Here is a 20,720-nt window from a genome sequence, read left to right as displayed (position 1 = left end):
ACCAGATGGACATTCCAGCCTTATCTCCTAAGTGAGTCATTATTCCAACCTTTAGGAATTTTTGAAAAAGAGGATCAAATCACTCCAAGAGACTCTGCTTTAATGTTGTCTTTGATACATGGGAAATAGAGTCCAGTATTCTGTAACTCCTTTTTCCTTATATTAAATCTTTTTACTGAGACTTATGTATGAATCTCATGCACAATAATAGCAATAGCTATAGCACTAAGACTTACATACCGCTTCACAGTGATTTACAGCCCTCTAAGCAGTTTACAGAGTCAGCATATCGCCTCCAACAATCTGGGTTCTCATTTTACCAATCTCGGAAGGATGGAAGGCTGAGTCAATCTTGAGCCAGTGAGAATCGAACCCCTGGCAGCAGGGCCGGATTTTCCTATAGGCTAACTAGGCTTCAGCCCAGGGCCTCAAGATCAAGAGGGGCCTACATTCAAATTGTTAGCAAAATTAAAATTACACTATTCTAAAAACAGTGAACACTAAAACACTGAACTGAACATAAGGAGAAATTCTACGCATATGGCTAATAAATAAACATAAAAATGCATTGGTTAAGATCGTTCCAGCGCCACGGCAGTTGGGGAGCCCGCCCACGTTCCCGGCATCGGCGGTCAGGCGAGAGGCACGGCCGCTCCCAGTAGCCGCCCCGCGGACGCAGAGCCCACCAGCGGCCAGGCAGGTGAGGGCGAGGGGGGCGAGCCGGGCAGCTGAGCGCAGCAGGGGAAGCGGCTGGCCTCACTGCCTTTGCCGCAGAGCAGAGCCGCCCTCCGTCAGGAGGCCAGCTATATATATTGATATATATTGATATATCACAGTAATGATGTATTTTATTGTCTCTCATGTAATTTACAAACTTAAAAATGGGAGGTGAAAGGGCCTCATAAGTGGAATAGCCTAGGGCAGTGATGGCGAATCTATGACACGCGTGTCAGTGCTGACACGCGTAGCCATTTGGGGTGACACGCACAGGATTTCATGCGATTCATCCTCGGCTCCTGCACGGCCGCCGAGGATGAAAGAATCTGTGCTTGAGGAATGGGGGGGGGCGGGATGTGTGATCTCCCCCGCCCACACTCACTTACTGTATCGCCGCCGCCCCTTTCTGAGCGCAGGGGCTGCTGATAAGGCGTGCGTGCCATGTGCACACACGTCATCAGCGCGGCGAGGGAGGACCCACAGGAGAGGAGCGTGGGAACAGTGCGCGCCTCTCTCCAGTCAGGCCGGCACAGAGAGTCTACTCCTGGGACTGTCAGTTACGACCGCACCACAGCAGGGAACAGCGGAGTGCCAACGGGAACTGTGAGCGCCATTAGCAGCAACTATTGGGGTGCCATGGACTTGTAATTGCCCACAATAACTGAGATAAGTGAGGGGGAGGTTGTGTTAGCTTGTTAGGCTAGTTAACCCCTAATTGGCTGTCTATAATTCTATCTGCTGTCACTGGCCCACTGATGGAGCACCCAAAAAATAAAAAACAAAGGTTAAGTAAAGGGAGTGGTAGTGGCAGTGGCCGACCCTTTCAAGAGACATGGAGCGAGATGTATGGCATTATAGAAAAAAATGGCAGATCATTTTGCGTTCTATGTTCTGAAACGGTAGTAAGCAGAACGTGGAATATAAATAGACATTTTGAAACTAATCATTCCCAGCTCTTGGAAAAAAGTGAGGATGAAAGAAGTTACTAAGCAGGTATGTTAAATAATTTGTTTTTGGTTTATTAAATACAATTATATATTGCAATTATACATTTTTGTAGTTTAAACTATAAATTGCGCAAAATTATGTTTTTGTCGAAGTGACACACAACGCGAGTTATGCTCGATTTTTTGCCGATTTTTGACACACCACGCCAAAAAGGTTGCCCATCACTGGCCTAGGGCCTCTTTTCATCTAAATCCGGCCCTGCCTGGCGGTCATCAGAATTAGCCTGCAGTACTGCATTCTAATCACTGCATTACCATGTATCTCATTTCTTGTCATTTACTGCTGTTTGGGCCTTGACCATGAAAAAGCTAAGAAGAGCAGAAATGTTCGTCACTTTCATTGGGTGGTACTCGGCAAGTCTATGGTATCCCAGGTGGAGCCACTGCTTTCTGCTCCATCTGAAGCCTGTTGCCATATAAAAGTTCTGTTTTGAAGTTCTGTAGAGAAGTCATTGCAGATCTGTTCTGACCATAATTCTCTATTTCTTCTGCTATGATTGATTGATTATGGAGAACAATTGGGAACAATATTTTCATCCTTTTTAGGAACCCACCATCAGCATGAGAATACAAGAAAGTCCACCCTCAATCTATGAGCCCTAATTGTGAGGGGACCCATAAGAGTATGAGAAATGCTGGACTGTGGCTATGATGAGAAGAGGTACCAGAAATCCCTGTTGGGATGCTCCAAACTGAGAACTTAAAAGATCATCAGGGGAGATCAAGAGAATAAGGAATTAATATCCAGTATTATAACAGTGAGAGATATAGCAGGATTATATTTCAGTAGCAATTCCAGGAAAATGCCGATCAGCAAATGCTCCCTTTTTCCAGCCCAGCAATCTTGTTTGCGGGTCAATGGATCACATATTTCAAAATAAGCGGCATAAACAACATAAGCATCTTTTCTTTGGGGGCATTTTCACATTTGGAACTTTCACCCAACCCCTTCCTCGTAGCATTTTGAAAAGCAGTCAAAATTGCCCTTCTACCTAAGCAATCCAAGTAATTGTTTAGGTGTCCATCTTGGGGGATGAATTTTAACTTTGTATATTGTTTTGCATTGTTTCATATTTTTTTTTATTCTGCTCTATTTCACCCATATATTTATTTATATAAATAGGTCTTACAGATTGCCACACAACAGCAGTCCTCCCGTGCTTTATTTCTGATCATGAATGAAAGGGTGGAGTTTATAGAAATTTAAATATTGGAACAGTTATCATGCATGAATGGCTGGCATTACTCCAAATAGTTGATCAAGAAATATAATCATTTATATAATGATACACATAATGAGTTGGACTAAGATTTAGATATGCCACTGAACACTTGAGTTATGAGCTCCACTCAATATATCAAGAGATGTAAAATAAGGTCATAAAGATGACTGAAGCTTTTTACATCTAATTCCTCTTCTGGATGGAATAAATTAGAATTGATTTTAGATTTGATGGGATATAAATCTAACGTGTGTGTGTGCGTGCGTGCGTGCGCACACTCACACACACACACACACACAGAGTTAAGCAGCCAGAAAGTAATAGGCAAAAAATGTTAAAGACATGACACATGCAGAAACTGTAGCCATATCTAGATTATACCACTTTTCTGTCCTTGCAAAGTGTTTCTACCCTTTCCATAAATCATTTCATACACTGCGGTGTATGTTTAAAATTTCTTGCTGTCATTTTTTCTTTGAGGATCTCATCAGTTCCATCAAATCACAATGTTCTTGGTCTTCCCAAAAAGGGAATGTTATCCATTCATTATTCATTTTGCAGTTTGCTTTCCATTAATTGTCTCCACCTGATATATATTACCTCAGAGTTGTTCTTGGTCAGTTCACTACTTGTATGACTGAGAAAATTAAAGAAATCCAATTAGCACTGTCGTGATTAGTGATCACACATAGATATCCTCACTTTTATTAATTGAAGTAAAACAGTAAACAAACCCATGCTTTGAAGTTTATAGTTATTTCCTGTGAAATGTTGAGAAAGACATATGGCCTGTTATTAAAAGATGTCTTGAATTAGTGTAAATTAAGTTCTGATGGTTGGTTTCTGAGTACGTTAACACCATGAACAGAGAAGGAAATGCAAATTTTATGTCAATGAGATGATCAAAGATCATTCTAATCTCATCTCTAAATATCTCTGATTGTGTTGTTGCCACCGTGGGATGGGAGTGGGGTTTTGGGTACATTAAACTGTGGATTTTCAACGGTGGAATTTTTTTATGTTGTACATCACCCAGCTGTATAAATCTGTTTAATAAATAAATAAATCCCATGGCATTAAAAAGAAAAGGAAGCCCTCTCTGGCTTTCATAAAAATATATTTTGTTTAGAGTCAGTCACTAGTTATTACTATTGACTAATACTGTAGTGCAGTGTTTCTCAACCTTGGCAACTTGAAGATGTCCGGACTTCAACTTCCAGAATTCCCCAGCCAGCATTCAAGTTGCCAAGGTTGAGAAACACTGCTGTAGTATAAGGGTGAAGAACGATGGCCCTTTTATGACTTGTGGACTTCAACTCCCAGAATGCTACCTCAGGAAGTTGATGTCCACAAGTCATAAAGGGGACATATTTCCCAGTTCTGCCGAGGAAGAAACAAGTTTATGTACTTAAGTCTATAGTCTGTTTCCTTCATTGCACCCCCCCCCCCCCGCCCTCCCGGCCCATGCAATAAAAGCACTTGTCTCATCTGAAAGCAGTTTTGATGTATGCAAAGTCTTCTAATCCTTGATGTTTGTGGGAAGCTCTGATTGATACAACCAATTTTGTTGTATTTAAGTACAATGACAATAAAGATTATACTTATACTTATTGCCTTCTAGTTATGGACCTACGTTTTATTCTCCAGACTGGGAGCAGACTTTCTAAACTGTCCTGAGAAAGCTTTAGAAAAGAAGGAATCATTTCAGCCACATTCCAGAATTTTGTATTGTTTTGACTTGGTGATCTCACTCCAAAAGCACCATTGCTGGCGTTGCTCAAATCTTAAGCATTTTAAACTGGGAAATAATGGACAGATTTATAATTCACAACTTTCACCAAGAAAAGTCTGTATGTCACAAGAATTGGCACCTGATTAATAAACTCTAGTCTAGTCAGAGGTGTAAGGCAGAGGAGGGGAATGATGGCAACTTTGACTTGTGGACTTCAACTCCCAGAATTCCTGAGCCATAAAAGGGCCAACGTTCCCCACCCCTTGTGTAAGACGTTTACCTTGAAAGATGTTTCTGGGTGGAAGTGGGCTGAAAGAAATTAAATACACCTTGATTTTATCACAGACAAAAACAAAGCATATAATCCCTCTCAAGTTATAGCTTTCCATCCAGTCAAAAACAATCATCTTTTTTCTTAGACATCATACTTGGAACAAAAAATAGTTCACCAATTCTCCAGTGTTTGCAATTCAAGCAAAAGTTCAGAGTACCTTCTTAATATTTTGAAATACCTCTGTTACTGAATAGCAGTTTCCATTTTAGTTGAAGTAGGGTTTAGTATAACTGAATGTTATTATTATTTAGCTATTCTTGGATCTCTTCCCTTACGATCTTGGAATCTGAAATATATTTTCCTTGAATGCTGTCCTAGAGTTGGATGATATGTGATGTATTTTCTGCCATTGAAGATTTGGATGGACTGCAAGAGAAGCAATCAAGAAGATGGAAATGTACTTTCCCCCCCACTTCATACCACTACAGAAAATATGCAGAAAACTTAGTTAAGGGAACCTGAAACTGAAAAGAGGAGGATGTCTGAACTCAGCAGCTTCCAGGACTTTACGGGGTCACAGGGGAAATGAGTCCAAATGATTTCAGTTCACATTCTTTTAATATAATTTATTTCACAAAAGCTTAATCCATGGATGACTTCCTTGGCGGCAGCAAAATAGAGGCAAAACAAACAAGTTGTTGCTCTTTCAAAAGGATAGGCAAATGTCCCACACCACTAGAATTAGATCATCCGTGTTTGACATATTTGTGCAATCAAAAGCCAGCACTACCACTATTGAGTTACATACTTGGTTTCATTTGTGTTTGAAAGTCATAAACTTTCCGCAGTGAATTCCCAGGCACGTGTTATTTAAATATAATTATGTCTGCTAAATTTGTTCCAAAATATATTACACTCACAAGGTAGGAAACTTCCTTTTAAGACAGTTTTACGCATTTGCTTCTTTTAAGTCTGGTTACAGACCAGTGCAAAGCAAATAACATAACTGTAGCAACAGCAATAACACTTAGACTTATATACCACTTCACAGTGCCTATAAAACATGTTACAAAGTCTGAATGCCACAAATAGCTAAGCTAAATAATTATAGATAAATATGTAAGAACTATTGAAAACTACAACCTTTTATAACCGTTTATCCTGATTTGTGAACTTCATACTTTTTCTAGTCTTACTAGGATTTGATGTGAGATAACTGCAATCATAATCCAACCAACTCAAAGAAATATAATAACAAGGTAAAGTATAATGACACCCAAGTGATCTGTGTTTAATTAAGGGGAGCAAAAAGAAAAGAAAGGATTATGAGATATATTGGCTAATCGTAATCTAGACAAGGTTCTGCATACTTTATACTGTGCTGACTTGTAGCCCAGATACAGAACCAGCCTACACAATATTTATTATTGAAAAGGATAGGAAGTTGGCAGTTGAGTGCTTCAGGGTCTATCACAATCTTACTGGGTAAGCCGAGGTGGTGCAGTGGGTAGAGTGCAGTACTGCAGGCCACTTCAGCTGACTGCTATCTGCAGTTCAGCGGTTCAAATCTCACCGGCTCAAGGTTGAGACAGCCTTCCATCCTTCCGAGGTGGGTAAAATGAGGACCCAGATTGTTGTTGGGGGTGATATACTGACTCTGTAAACCGCTTAGAGAGGGCTGAAAGCCCTATGAAGCAGTATATAAGTCTAACTGCTATTGCTATTGCTAATACCATCAGTAACATTAATTCATATTATCTTTCAGCTGAGAAGACTCTGAACTGTATTCAGACAGAGGGCTTTTAGCAAATAATTAATTGAACTGTCATTCAATTAAGTTCGAAAGATACGTTTGTATTTCTTATTTTGTTCAGAAAGTTATGGAAGGACCTGCTTGTTTTTTCCAAGCCTTGGGGATAGGGTGATTGTGCCAGCTTCTTTTTGTCCTGCTTCATTTGTTTTACTTTGATGTGATTTGTATTTCTATTTTGCTGTTCTCGCCTGTTGTATTCTTTTTATATGTTGATGTTAATTGTAAGCCACCCAGAGTCATTTGGGAGTCAGGTGGCCTAATAAATAATTGATTAAGTAAATGAATAAAGGTGAACTTAACTAAATAAACAATCACCAACTTACAAATAGCAGAGACCAAGAAAAGAAAGGTACAGTGTGGTCTCTGTATGTGTCTATCTGCTATTGATAGTAGCTTCTTCAGAAAAGATTTGCAAAGGGAGACTAGGTAAATCAGATGAGAAAAACAACTCCACAGTAAGACTAGAATCATAGTAAGAAAGGTTATACTAACAGAATCTTAATTGTGCTTGACTACCCTCCTTCTTATACCTGTGACTTAGGGAGAAATCTACCTAAGCCGCTTTTGAATATTAGCTTACTTCCGAGGATTTCCCAAATTTCAACTGTCTTTGCTAAGCAATGGTTCTTGCATATTTGCTCCATTTATCTCTTGCTCTCTACAGCAGCAGGGGTATCAAACTCATGTCATCACAGTGGCATCATGTGACTTTTTTTCATCTTCACTAAACCGGGTGTGGGCGTGGCCAGTGCGTGATGCATCTGGCCCGTGGACCGGGAGTTTGATAGCCCTGCTCTACAGAATCTATTTTGCTGTCTCTCCAGACAGCGTATCCTGTATCTCGTTTTCTCTGAGAGGTCCCATGAACCATGTTCGGTGGTCCTAATATTTATTTGGGGGATATAAAAATAGTAGCGATTAGAAGAATATGTGTGGAGATTCTCAGTCATCCACGTCATGATTTTTCAAAAAGTTTTCCTAAAACAAAGTCCAGGTGCCTTTTGGGGGAAAAAAAACACATTTGGGACAGTGATTAGAAAGTTCCTTTTTGCATTTGGGGCAATTTAGATTTCTTGATGAAAAGATTATCCAATCCTAGAGGGCTTGCTCACTTTGGCCAGTGAACTGGGAGAGGATACATTCCAGAGGAGTAAGAGGCAACTCAGCCTGGATATTATGTGTGAGAGGGAACAAAGGCACTTCCCTAATAAGTTCACAGAGTATATTATATAGATGGGGACAGTAGAGTCCTCAGTCTGGCAAGATTTTGTTAACAGGTATGAAACAATTATAAAAAGTCACCTTGGAAGAATTGCCATGTTTCATTCCTGGATTTGGGTTGTCATTGGCTTAGAGATTATTTTGTGTAATTATACCTCTGCTCAGTTATGTGTTGAGTCTTGGCCCCTGGCTTTCATTTCTTGTAGTACCACAAGATCTTGAATCACTTAATAGTCACTGGGCTGCAAAGACTTTCTTCTTTGTGGCCTGTTTATTTCTGTCTACCTCCGGTTCTGCAGATGTTGAATCATAACCTGGTAAGTAATAATGTTTTTTTTTCTTCCGTTCAATTGTGTCCAATTTTCACAAACTGTCTGAATAAGTCCTTGCAATTTTCTTGGCAAAGGTTTTAGAAGTGGGTAACTATTGCTTCCTTCCTAGGACTGAAAGAAAAGTGGCTTTGTGCCTAAAGTAAAATTAGAACTCAGGGTCTTGTGTTTTCTAGCTTGATACTACACCAAACTGGCTCTCAATAATGTAATAAAGTGACATAAATACATCATTATACATCTCAAGTGTTCTCTCCGGCGCAGTACATTTTGTGACATGTACCCAAGTGCTTCTGTTAGTTGAAATTGGGGCAGAAACATGTTTTTTATAAATGTGGTTATTTAGTTTTATTTGCTAGGGCTTATCGAGCAAGACTGAGCAATTAATCCTTCCTTCTTATGGTCAACTACAATTTCAACAATTATTTCTTTCCCCACCCGAGCCCCAGTGCAAAAATGTAACAACAAATCATGGATAATCATCAGAAAGAAGCCAAAAATAATATGCACACACATATCATAAAAATAGTAAACAAAATAAAAGTATCACACTGCTTATGGGGGTTCACCCTGCTGGAAAAAACAGATTTTTCAAGCTTTCCCAAAAGACAGAAGAGCCAGGGCTGAGCCAACCTTGGTGGAGACACTATATTCTTGCCACTTAGAGATGCAGGTACAAATCCTTTTACTTTCTATGCCTGTCATTGGAAGCCACAGCTGTATACAAGCACACAAACCTTTCCCTTCACACAAATAATAATATAAGCAAAAAAACAAAACCCTCTAGGGATTGGTAAGGTGAGCTGCCTGTTGGCCCCTAGGTCAAATGATCTCTTTGACATTTGGCCAAACTAAGAAAACCTCATCTCCTCCACGACTAATGAAACCTCTCTGTACTTTTCCACCACCCACCATCCTACCCCCAGCAGATTTTCATCTAGGTTCCAGTCAACCTTGAACAAGATACAGCTGGATACAAGAAGCTTCACAAATTCCTTGATGGAGCTCTTCCTGTAACAAAATCAGCTTAATAAGTCAATGAAATGTTTAATTGTACATCAGAATTAGAGACCAAAACATACAATGACTTTTATTCCTTTTTTATTTTATATATTTTAGTTCCTGGTATTACAATTTTTCTCTTTCTCTCTCTCGATTATCTCATTTCTGGGTTTTTTTTTCTGCTCTTATGTGTCATTATACCTTGGCTTAGAAAGGGCCACACCTAGAGGAGAGTTCCTAATCCCTTTCCCATTAAAGCCAACGTGGTATTGAGGTTTTTTCTATTTCATATAATTAAGGGGTTGGTTGCCAATTTAATTTGCCAAATGACTTCACAAATTTCTCTTCAAGGGACCGAACATCCTGTAAGTTAAATTTTAAAAATCTAAAATAATTTATGTTATATGATTCAATAATTACTAGTGAGGATTTTTTTAAAAACTGTGAGAAGAATCTCACATCTTTTAAATATAAATTGTATATTGCAAGAGGCATTACTGAAATCTAAACAATTTCTGGATGTCTACAATAGCTGGAAGTTGTACATTCAAACATTGATTACAAATACAGTTGGGATTTTGGTAAGTGTCAGCAGCACTTCATTCAGTAATCAGGAAAGAAAACCACTGGACTCCATTTGTATTGAAATCAAGTATACTTTTACTAATCATAAATGAACAGTTGCAAAGCTAAGCTAAGTCTGGTTAATTAGGCGCGAAACTAATAATATATTGTATAATTCATTCCCCTCCCCTTGGCATCCCCGTGCACAGTCCAATCATATTTCTCCCAAATGTCAGGTGTGAGATAACTTCGAAAGGCATCACCAGGATGGAATGCTGGACCGTTGGCCTTGGCGGGAAACACTCCTCCTCCACATGTGCAGTAAGGTGGTCAGTTCAATGTCTAGAAGCTTCCTCCAGCACAACAATGATTCCCCTCCCAAATACCATGCCCCCCCTCCCCGTTTCAATGGCAGCCGAAGCAGTAGCAAAGCAGAGGCTGACAGTAAGTTTTTATTGTGGAGCATTGAAAAGAAAGCTTCAAGTTAAGGGCTTTGGGGTAGAGCTTTAATTAAAAATACATTCCTGAAAGCAACATATTTAGATAGAGATTATCAGCAAGTTTACTGGAAGCAAGCTATGTCTTGAGGTTATTCTTTGTTTTCGCATTTGAACTACTGGATGATTCCAGATGGAGATGTGCATAGTCAAAAAAACATTGCACAACTATTTTATTTCTTTTCATAGTAAGTTAAAATGGGGAGGGGGAGAGAAGCCATAGAAAAACATGAGAGAATGGGGCCTACAATATGAATCCTTGTTATTATTATCAGACTGGGACCCCACATTTCCCTCAGGACATAAAGCAGTGTACAAAGCAGTTTACAAAACATTCCTTCCTCTCTCACCACAACAGCTACACGGTCCACTTTACGTAGGCTAAGAGAAACAATTGGCTAAAATCAGCTTTCCTGGCCAACGGCAGAAAACTTTCTCCAATGCAAACCCAACATATTAACCACTGTGTCCCAAAGGAAAAAAAGGCCGGGCCATCTATGTTAAAATTGAACATCCTTCTCTCAACAGAGGGAGAGGGATACAATACCATCTATATCCTGTCTACAACACAGTCCTTTCAGCAGTCCCAAGGAAACTCCACACACCCATTTGCACTCTGATTTAGATGGTCCTGAGGCAGAGGTGGGTTCCTACCAGTTCGCACCAGTTCGGGAGAACCGGTTCGTCAAATTTACCAAATCGTTAGAAGAGGTTCCACCAGTGGACCCGGAAAGCAGGCCACACCTACAGAAGAGGTTCCAAAAAATTTTGAAACCCACCACACACACACACAGACACAGACTCACACAGAGAGAGAAAGAGGAAGAAAGGAAAAAAGAAAAAAAGAAAGAAAAAGTGAGAGAGAGATAAAAGGAAAAAGGGACAGAGGAGGAACAGGAAGGAAAAAGAAAGAAAGAAAGAAAGAAAGAAAGAAAGAAAGAAAGAAAGAAAGAAAGAAAGAAAGAAAGAAAGAAAACACATGGCCGGCAAGCCACTTCCACCAGGTCATATGGCTGGCAAGCCACTCCCACAAAGAAGGCCACACCTACAGAAGAGGTTCCAAAAATTTTTGAAACCCACCACCCACTCACACACACACACACACACACACACACACACACACACACAGACTCACACAGAGAGAGAAAGAGGAAGAAAGGAAGAAAGAAAAAAAAGAAAGAAAGAGTGAGAGAGAGATAAAAGGAAAAAGGGACAGAGAGGCAACAGGAAGGAAAAAGAGAGAAAGAAAGAAAGAAAGAAAGAAAGAAAGAAAGAAAGAAAGAAAGAAAGAAAGAAAGAAAGAAAGAAAGAAAGAAAGAAAGAAAGAAAACACATGGCTGGCAAGCCACTCCCACCAGGTCACATGGCTGGCAAGCCACTTCCACAAAGGAGGCCACACCCACAGAGTAGTGATCTCAATAACTCTCAGAGAGCTAATGACTGACCTTCAGATGACAACCAGATGACTGCAAAGAGAATAGACTCCTCCTCCACCATTCGGTCAGGACAGAAGATGCTTCTTGTATGAAAAGTGAAATATTTTCACAAGGAAAAAAAGAAAGGAAGTCCAATTGCCTTTTGAAAAGCACCACTGAGTAAACTATGATCTGGATGATTGAGAATTTCCATAGACATTTAACCACTCTGCCAAACTGGGCTCTCGGAGGACTCTGGGAATGAGATGTGTTTGCTCAAGAAACACCTTGGCTGAAAATATCTCTGGTCGCACATAATGAATTTTGCATCAGTGTATACATCATAAATGCCAAAGGAATTTTTTTCCTCTTGGAAATGGTTCGGGAGTATTTCAACATATTGTGTGCTAAACCTTTACACCTTTTATAAATATATTTTGGTGCATAACTCACTTCCCGGCAATGGTCTCAAACTCGTTTTACAAAACCTGCAAACTGGATATAATGCAACTGAGCCATTATGGAATCTTAGTTGGAAAACAGACTGAAAATTAATTCTAGTGGGAAAACCAAATCTTCCTAGACTTACAGGAAAAAAATCTATACAATTTCATAAACCTTTTAGTGTTACAAGACCATCACTTAGAACTGACTGTGCAGCATATTCAAATAGAGAAATGCAGATATAGCCTTGAAAAAGAATGATAAAGATAACTCACTCGTGAGATAGGAGAGAACACGAGGAACAGACTTCACCACCACCATCCCCTGTCCTGTCCTGTTCTGTTTGGTATAAAAGAGTACAGAAAGAAATGCCAGCAGACTTTTTGGATCCTTTTTATTATATCCTAGAACAATAAAGAATTCCTGTAATCTTTGCGTTGTTTGTTTCCTGATCGGGCCCAACTCAAAGATCTGACAACATGTAGACTTTCTGTTTGTTCTTAAGATTCTTTTACCAGGATTTTTCTCTTCAGCCTAACTCTAGGAATATAGGAAAAAAGGTGCTTTGTGTCCTCCTAATTAAAGCTCAAAACTTCAAAATTAAGGACTTAACAAATCCTCGGCCAAGTCTAAAAGACAAGATGTAATTGTGTAACTGTTACACCCAGTTTAAAGGGTTTAAATGAATCTTATTCTTGGGAAAAGGGAAGCAACCACACATAAATGTCCTAATAAAATTAAGCCAATTCACCATTAATTGATCTTGTCTATCATCTTCACTGCTTAAAAGGTTACCTCGGCTTCAACTTGTGTTGGTATGCCCTTCTGAGTATCTTTTATACTTGATTGTTTGTATTGTTTCCCTGCTGTTTATCCAACTCTATAAAAAGGTCATGGGGAGCACAGAGCCTTCTAGCTTGCTAACAAGAATCCTAGTTTTGAATGTTCAGGTTGCACATACATCCTTTAAAATTCCCAACAGCAGTAATCTATGTGCAGATGTTACAGTTGAAGCTGTCCTTAATTTTGAAAACAAAGGCACTTTTCAATGTAGACAAAAGTTAAGTTCTAAAAAGGCAGACCTGACTGTTTTGGAAACATTAAAGGAACCGCTTACTTATGTCTTACTTATCTATTTGCCTCTGGCCATGACTGTAATCCACAAAAGTTTAATTTGTAGGGTGCCACAAATCTCTTCACTGGTTTATCAGACAATTTTGTTTGCTATAATTTTTTGAGCATAATTTGAAATAATTTCTCTTAGAATGTTGAGGTTATACTTTATTTGCACTGGTTTTATGAAGGCAATGATAATATATTCAGTTTCATATAAACATTTGAAATTACATTTTGTTGTATTCACAACACGGTGTTTCCCCCATTACGGTTTTACATTAGTAGCAGGTATGTCCTATGCATAGGTTTAGGTTTAGGTTTTATTCAACTTGTATGCCGCCCTATTCCCGAGGGACTCAGGGCGGATAACAAAACCGAAGGGAAGGGGAACAATACAAAAGGAAAGGAAACAAAAACAAACAACAATACAAAACCAATTTAAAAGGTCTCAACAAGCACACCAGTTCGAGTGGGGATGGAACTCAGCAGCCCCAGGCCTGCTGGAACAGCCAGGTTGCTGGAACAGCCAGGTCTTAACGGCTTTACGGAAAGCCTGAAGGGTAGTGAGGGTCCGAATCTCCACGGGGAGATTGTTCCAGAGGGCCGGAGCAGCCACAGAAAAGGCCCTCCTCCGGGTAGTTGACAGCCGGCATTGGCCGGCAGATGGAATTCGGAGGAGGCCTAGTCTGTGGGATCTGATAGGTCTCTGGGAGGTAATCGGCAGGAGGCGGTCTCTCAAGAATAAAGCATTGCGCTTTTATTGAACTCCATGCTGAGTGCTTGCTGCCTGTTGCTATTTCCCTGAAATATTGGTCTGGAAAAGTGTGAAATCACAAAAATCTCATAAGGTAAAGTACAAAGGGCAGCAGAAGAGGACTGAAAACACCAAAACCTTTCCATAGGCAGAAATGTTTTCACTAAGTGAAAGGCCAAGTTGAATACAACCTAGCGAAATAGTTACTATCTGTTTCAATACCTTTGTTTTCCCACATTCAGAGTATAAATTAAATGGATGTTCTTGTTTATTTGTTTAAAATATTTAACTGGCCACTCATATTAAGCAACTCTGGTTATCTCATAACAACAGTAAAAGCAGTAGCTATAAAACAACCATGAAATGAGAGATATAAACGAGACTGGAAAAAATGGATTGACTATATACAAAACAAATACGGGACTAAGAAATTCCAGATAGCCTACGCTTAAGATCAGGAATGATTTAAATTGTTTAAAGTTAGCTTAGCAAGAAGAAGCTAAGATCAATGTAGAGATGTTATTAACCCCCCTTTTTTTTCTCAATATATTTTAGACTGTGTTTGTTAAAAATCTATATCATGTACGGGCTCTGGGAAGTCGGGGGGGATGGAGGTTGGGGGGGTTGGGGGGGAGGGTGGAGGGAGGGAGGGATATATACTAGGTTAGATTTCAATGTAATATGACTTCACATGTATACTGTTTTTCTATAACTTCTCTGTAAAAATAGAATAAGTTAAGTACACTGACATATAGTGGAAATACACCAAGGGGAGGAGGAGTGGGATAGAAGAAAGATGGGTAGAGAGGGACGGGAGAGAGGATGGGAGGGAGGGTGAGAAGGGTGAGAAGGAAGGGAGGGAGGGGATCGGGAAAGAGGAGTGGTAGAGGGAGAGGGGAAGTAGGGTAGAGGATGATGATGAAGGGAAGATAGAAAGTTGGAGGGGGGTGGAAGAAAGAGGTGTATAGAGAGGGGAAGAGGTATATTGGGTTTGTATTTTGGGGGGTATTGTTGACAAGAGGAATTGTTGTGATTATTGTTTAATGTTGTATGGCGCCGGCTATGCACAGTATATATATGAGTGTATGAAAATGATAAAATGGAAAATAAAAACCTTTAAAAGAAAAAGAAAAAACAACAACCATGAAACAATAAAACAGGAAAATGATCCAACAGAAACAAAACTCCTGTGTATTACTCATCCTCCCAGGATGCCCCGCAGCATCATGATTCTGGATTCATATGTATCCTTTTTCTAAAAGTGTTCTTATTTGGAGACTCTTTTAACTTAAAATAGATATGGTCAGGACAGCTACCCATCCATGCCACAACAGAATAAAGTGATTTTTCAGAAATTGTGTTTACCTTTCTGTCAATGTGTCACATTCTAAGAGGCTGCTGAAATCACAATCAGCAGTTCACAGTGATAAAAATGCACAAGAAAAATAAAAACAAGCTATAAACCCAGACGAGATCATAGGCCAAATGTCTTCCAGAAGAACTCCATTTTTTTAAAGAAAGGTTTTATTTCTTTTAAAAAATACAAATATTTCATCATTCGTCAATCATTAAAACATTGAAGTACAATTTTTTTTGTATGCCCCTCCCTCCCTCCACCCCCAACCCCCCTCCTCCTTCCCCCCCCCGACTTCCCAGAACCCATACACGGTATGGATTTTTAACTAACACAGTCTAAAATCTATTGAGAAAAAAGAAATAAAGAAATTAATGACATAATGACATTCTACATTGACCTTAGCTTCTTCTTACTGAACTAACTTTAAACAGTTTAAATCATTTCTGATCTTAAGCATAGGCTAACTGGAATTTATTGGTCCCGTATTTATTTTGTATATAGTCAATCCATTTTTTCCAGTCTCGTTTATATCTCTCATTTGAGTGATCTAGAAGAACTCCATTTTGATTGTTTCAGGAAGTAGCCCCAGCGGAAATCAGTCTGAAAGTTCACTTAGAGGCTACTCCAAAGAAGCAACATTGCCTATGGGAAAAAAACATATCTGAGTTTTAGACCCTCTCTGCTTCCTAAGGATGGAACCATTAGCATCTTCTCCCAGGTAGATCGATTTGGCTGGACTGATTCCAATGTGAGAATGTGGTCCAAGCCTTGGAGAGCTTTATAGATCAGCAGTAGCACTTTTAAGTTGCCTTCCCCGCAAGAAAAATGGGGCTGGAAAGTATAGTGCAGCATCTTCTTTTTAAAAAGTATGTGAAGTCTGTGAAGAAGAAGAAGAAGAAAAAAGACATATGGGCCAATACGATCCCTTGAAAAGTAGAACAGACTGCAAAACTCAAAATATCTGAAATTGGTACAATGAATATCATTTTGCAGGGTGTTGTTGGTTTTTTTTTGCATTTGACATTTTGAACATGTGATTTAATCGTGGTTTGGCTGATGGTGGAGAATGGAGAAGAAAATGTTCCTGGCTTTTGGCAGAAAAAAAGAGACAACCTTCCCAACACCCTCATTTCTTTTAGTTTAAGAGCTGACTTCCAGAGTTGTCATCAGTGAGTTTAGATGAGAACATAATCGCACCAAGGAGTTGAAAATTCAGGGAGAAGGAAAGGTGAAAACCAACTACTTTGTTTCTTACAGGACATGTCCCAACTATGTCCAAGGAGAAAATTGTGACATAACTAATTGTGACATAACTAACCCACAAGAAATGTCACTCAATGGTCTGTACCACATCTGTGGATGAATGGGATCAGTTACCCTCTTACAATTGCAAAACAAATCAATTGTGGTCTGTTCAATTTATTCTCCGTGGACCTTCTGGAAAAAGCCAAGATATTGGGGTTTTGTCTCGGTGCTTTTCTTTATGTGGTAAAACAACCATTTTGGACAAATTATTTCTTGAGTGTTTGGATGAGACTTGCTTTCATATTTTCTCTTAAAGGATGCTAAATGCAATTATTCTTAGAATAGATGCGTAGTAGATATGAATCTCTGTTACCACTGGTGGCGTAAGTACTTATGTCAGCCTGCCCCAGCCTTGGGCTGTCTAGTTGTTGGAACTACAATTCTCAGAATTCTCCTCAGCCGATGTGGGCATTGACCCTGATGGCTGACAATTATTTAGCTGTAGTTTAAGCTCAGCTGGAGGGCACCAAATTGGAAGAGTTGATGAATATTTGAATTCTGAGGCTGTGTCTTTTTCTGCAGCAAATACCCTGGAAGGCAGGAAGATTTTTTTTTAAATGAAGCTAAATTGATGGTCTGCCTTGATCTAGTTTTCCAAGAGTTCTTTTACCCAGACCCAGGTGTTATAAAAAATTGATATTCTCATTGACCTACTTCATGTGGTACATTATTAATTGTTCATTTTTCCTCACCAGGCAGTTATCTTTCATTTCAGAACTTGCTGGAGATTTAAAATCTGGATTTTTCATTTCTAAAATTTCTGCCACATAAACCTAGTAAAAATTGTACATGCATTTTTTTAAAAATCCCTTATGCAACTGAGGAGGAGATAATATACCTCATTTAAGGTATTAAATTAGTGAAATCATTCCCATTTCATTACTCAATACAGATTTGGACTTCAAATGTCAGCATTTTGCAAAAGTGGCCCCTGAAACCTGACACAAGGTTGAAACTAATACTTGAGGAACCCAAAATAGGTACAGGATATTGTTTTATATTTTTAGTTTATTTTTTTTAGCAAAGAGTTGACTTGAATTGATTGTACTTGTATTTTAGGCTTATTGAAATAAAGCATTACTCACTTATCTCTGATAAATGGGCTTTTAGTTTGATTTTAAAGGCCTTCTGGAAGACAGTTGAGACTTGACTGCTAAGATCTGCCTTTTATCCAGGCATAGGAGTTAGGATGTTCAGGGAACCTTTTCCCCCACCCTGTTTTTTGAGTGTATTATATGATTCCTCATTTGCTTAGCAATAGCAGTTAGACTTATATACCGCTTCATAAGGCTTTCAGCCCTCTCTAAGCGGTTTACAGAGTCAGCATATCGCCCCCTCATTTTACCCACCTTGGAAGGATGGAAGGCTGAGTCAACCCTGAGCCGGTGAGATTTGAACCGCTGAACTGCAGATAGCAGTTAGCTGAAGTGGCCTGCAGTACTGCACTCTACCCACTGCGCCACCTCGGCTGCTTGGGTTCCTCTGATACGTTTTAACTTTATTTTGTTAGCATATTGTTTTTATGTTGCTTTTTTCAAGTGGTCTGTTTGTTACCAAGATGTTAGCCATATAAATTTTGTAAATAAAATAATTCCTGATGAAATAACAATAGCTTGTTAGTATGGAGAACCAAGTGGAAAGAAATATTTTGCATACATAGTTATAAGCAGTTTGAAGATAATTATACACTTTCATGTATTTAATAATCACATATTGATTTTGGCCAAACAGATAAAAATGAGTCCACTTGTGATGGTTTTTCATAGTAGCATAGTATGAAAGTTTAATGAAACACATTTTAAATCAGACACATTCAAGAGAAATAAGTCCGTGGAAGAAAAATATGATCATGTTGACATGAAAGTACATTTCAGTGTTTGAATGCGTGAGTTGTTTTCGCTGCTGGGAACATTGAAAACATCATAAGCCAATCTATGTTCTTCCTTTAGATCAGCCTAATCCCTGGGCTGCAGCTCACTACTGCAATCTGCAATTTTATTTGCAAATTGGGCCATATGATTGGCACATGCACACATGTGCAGCTTAACGTGTGTGAGCAACAGGCCAGTAGAAACTCTTGCACATGCACACCAACATGGTGCTCATGTGTGTTGAGATGTACACACTTTGGCGGCCCAATTTGGCGGCTGGGTTATGAAACCAGAAAGATTTGGAGAAAGTAGTAAATGAAGTAGTCTCTCTTCCTCCAATTCTTTTTTTCCTCATTTTTAAAAAACACAAATAATACAAACAGTACATATACAACTGAATACAAAAAAAGAAAGACAAAAGGAAAAAGAAAAAAATACATATTACAGTGCACACACACCCCCTGGAGACCTTTCTGGAGTCTCTTTCTCCAATTCATATTTTGACTGCATGGTGAATCTGCTTATCTTTGAAATTATCCAGACATTCAGTTGGTCTTTATTAAAATCACCTTTGATAGCTACATAGATGATACAATTGATGCTTTTAAAGCTCCACGGTGATTATAGATTCTTTAGGAATTATCTGTGGTTTCTAAAATAGAATATTTCTTAAAATAGAGAGTTGAGGATCCTTTGAATAAAGTTTGGTTACAATCACTTTGCTGTTGGTGATAAACTCAGGAATTGGAATATTAACCCATATGGTTTTGTCTTGACCAATTTTTGGATTTGCAATTGTTAGTATGTTTCTGGATCACTAATGTTAAGGATGCTTATATCCTTATATTCCCAATATCTAAAATCTATCAAGACATCAAGAATTGTGGCTTTTTGATGGAGGGTTGGCTATTATAATAACTATTCAACATTAAAAAGGAAAACCTCTACCTGGTATGCATTTTATTATTTTTCATTGGTTTCATTACTTTTTATTTCATAAAATGAGAAAAGAAGGTTTTCGAGCAATATGAACATTTTTATTTATTTATTTTGTAATAGCATGATTTCCAAACTTATTTCCCCATTTTTTTCACCTTTGGTTGCTTTGTTTATTAATTTTTCAATTCAGTTGATCCTCTAATGCCGATGTGTGCATTTGCCCTTTTTTATTAGTTTACATAATAAAAGTAATTTTAAAAATAATTATAGGCTGTGAAGGAAGTGTTATATGTAATCAAGTTTTAAAGTGTTTCCTTCGATTCTCCTAACCCTTGTCATAGGCTATTGTGGTGACTAACACACAACTGCAAGAGGCAATAGGTTTTAACAAAATGCATACCACTAGTTTCTGGAGCATGAACTGGCACTATCTTTTCCATTGCTTTACTGTCCTGTCTACTCCAAAATCTCTTCCCTCAAGTAGTTTTTGAGTGCCCATTCAATTTCTGCTGAGGCAGAAAACTCTCTTTAATTTAAGCTCTGACAAATGTAGTCAACATGGACCTATTAGACCGGGGGTGGGTTCCTGCCAGTTCTAACCTCTTCTATAGAAGAGGTTCCACAAATCTACAGTGCCATTTAGAACTGGTTCCAGCTCCCTCCCTCCCCCCGCCCACACATGATCAAGATGAAGAGCCGAGAGGAGGAATTCTGGGAGTTGAAGTCCACAAGTCTTAAAGCTGTCAAGTTTGAACAGCCCTGGGTTTTTTTTCCCAAAGGGTTAGGGGTGCAAGGGTCTTGTAACTTGACAGCTTTAAGACTTACGTGCTTCAAATGCCAGCGTTTCTGAGCCAACATTTTGGTTGATAAGCAAGAGCGTTGTTAAGTGAGTTTCACCACATTTTACAAGTTGGCCATGCCAACCCAGTCAGGTGGCCAGCAAGCCACTCCCACAAGGTCACATGGCTGGCAGGCCACTCCCACAAAGCAGGCCACGCCTACAGAAGAGGTTCTAAAAAAATTTGAAACCCACCACTGTATTAGACCACATGAGACCAGAAGAAGGGGCGAAGGAAAAGTTTTCCAATGGGGGATAACTGTCCATAGTATCTATGATTTTGGTTATTGAAGAAAGATAGA

The 20,720-nt window shown here is 39.0% G+C and overlaps 1 protein-coding gene across 1 annotated transcript in view; it reads left to right on the top strand.

Moving 5' to 3' along the window:
• The window catches only part of GRK5 (G protein-coupled receptor kinase 5), a 196,016-nt gene that overhangs the window by 77,350 nt on the left and 97,946 nt on the right, over positions 1–20,720 (top strand).

Source organism: Thamnophis elegans, chromosome 10, assembly GCF_009769535.1.
Source record: "Thamnophis elegans isolate rThaEle1 chromosome 10, rThaEle1.pri, whole genome shotgun sequence".
NCBI lineage: Eukaryota > Metazoa > Chordata > Lepidosauria > Squamata > Colubridae > Thamnophis > Thamnophis elegans.
Note: the sequence above shows the minus strand (reverse complement) of the source record. Positions and strands in the feature narration are given on the sequence as shown.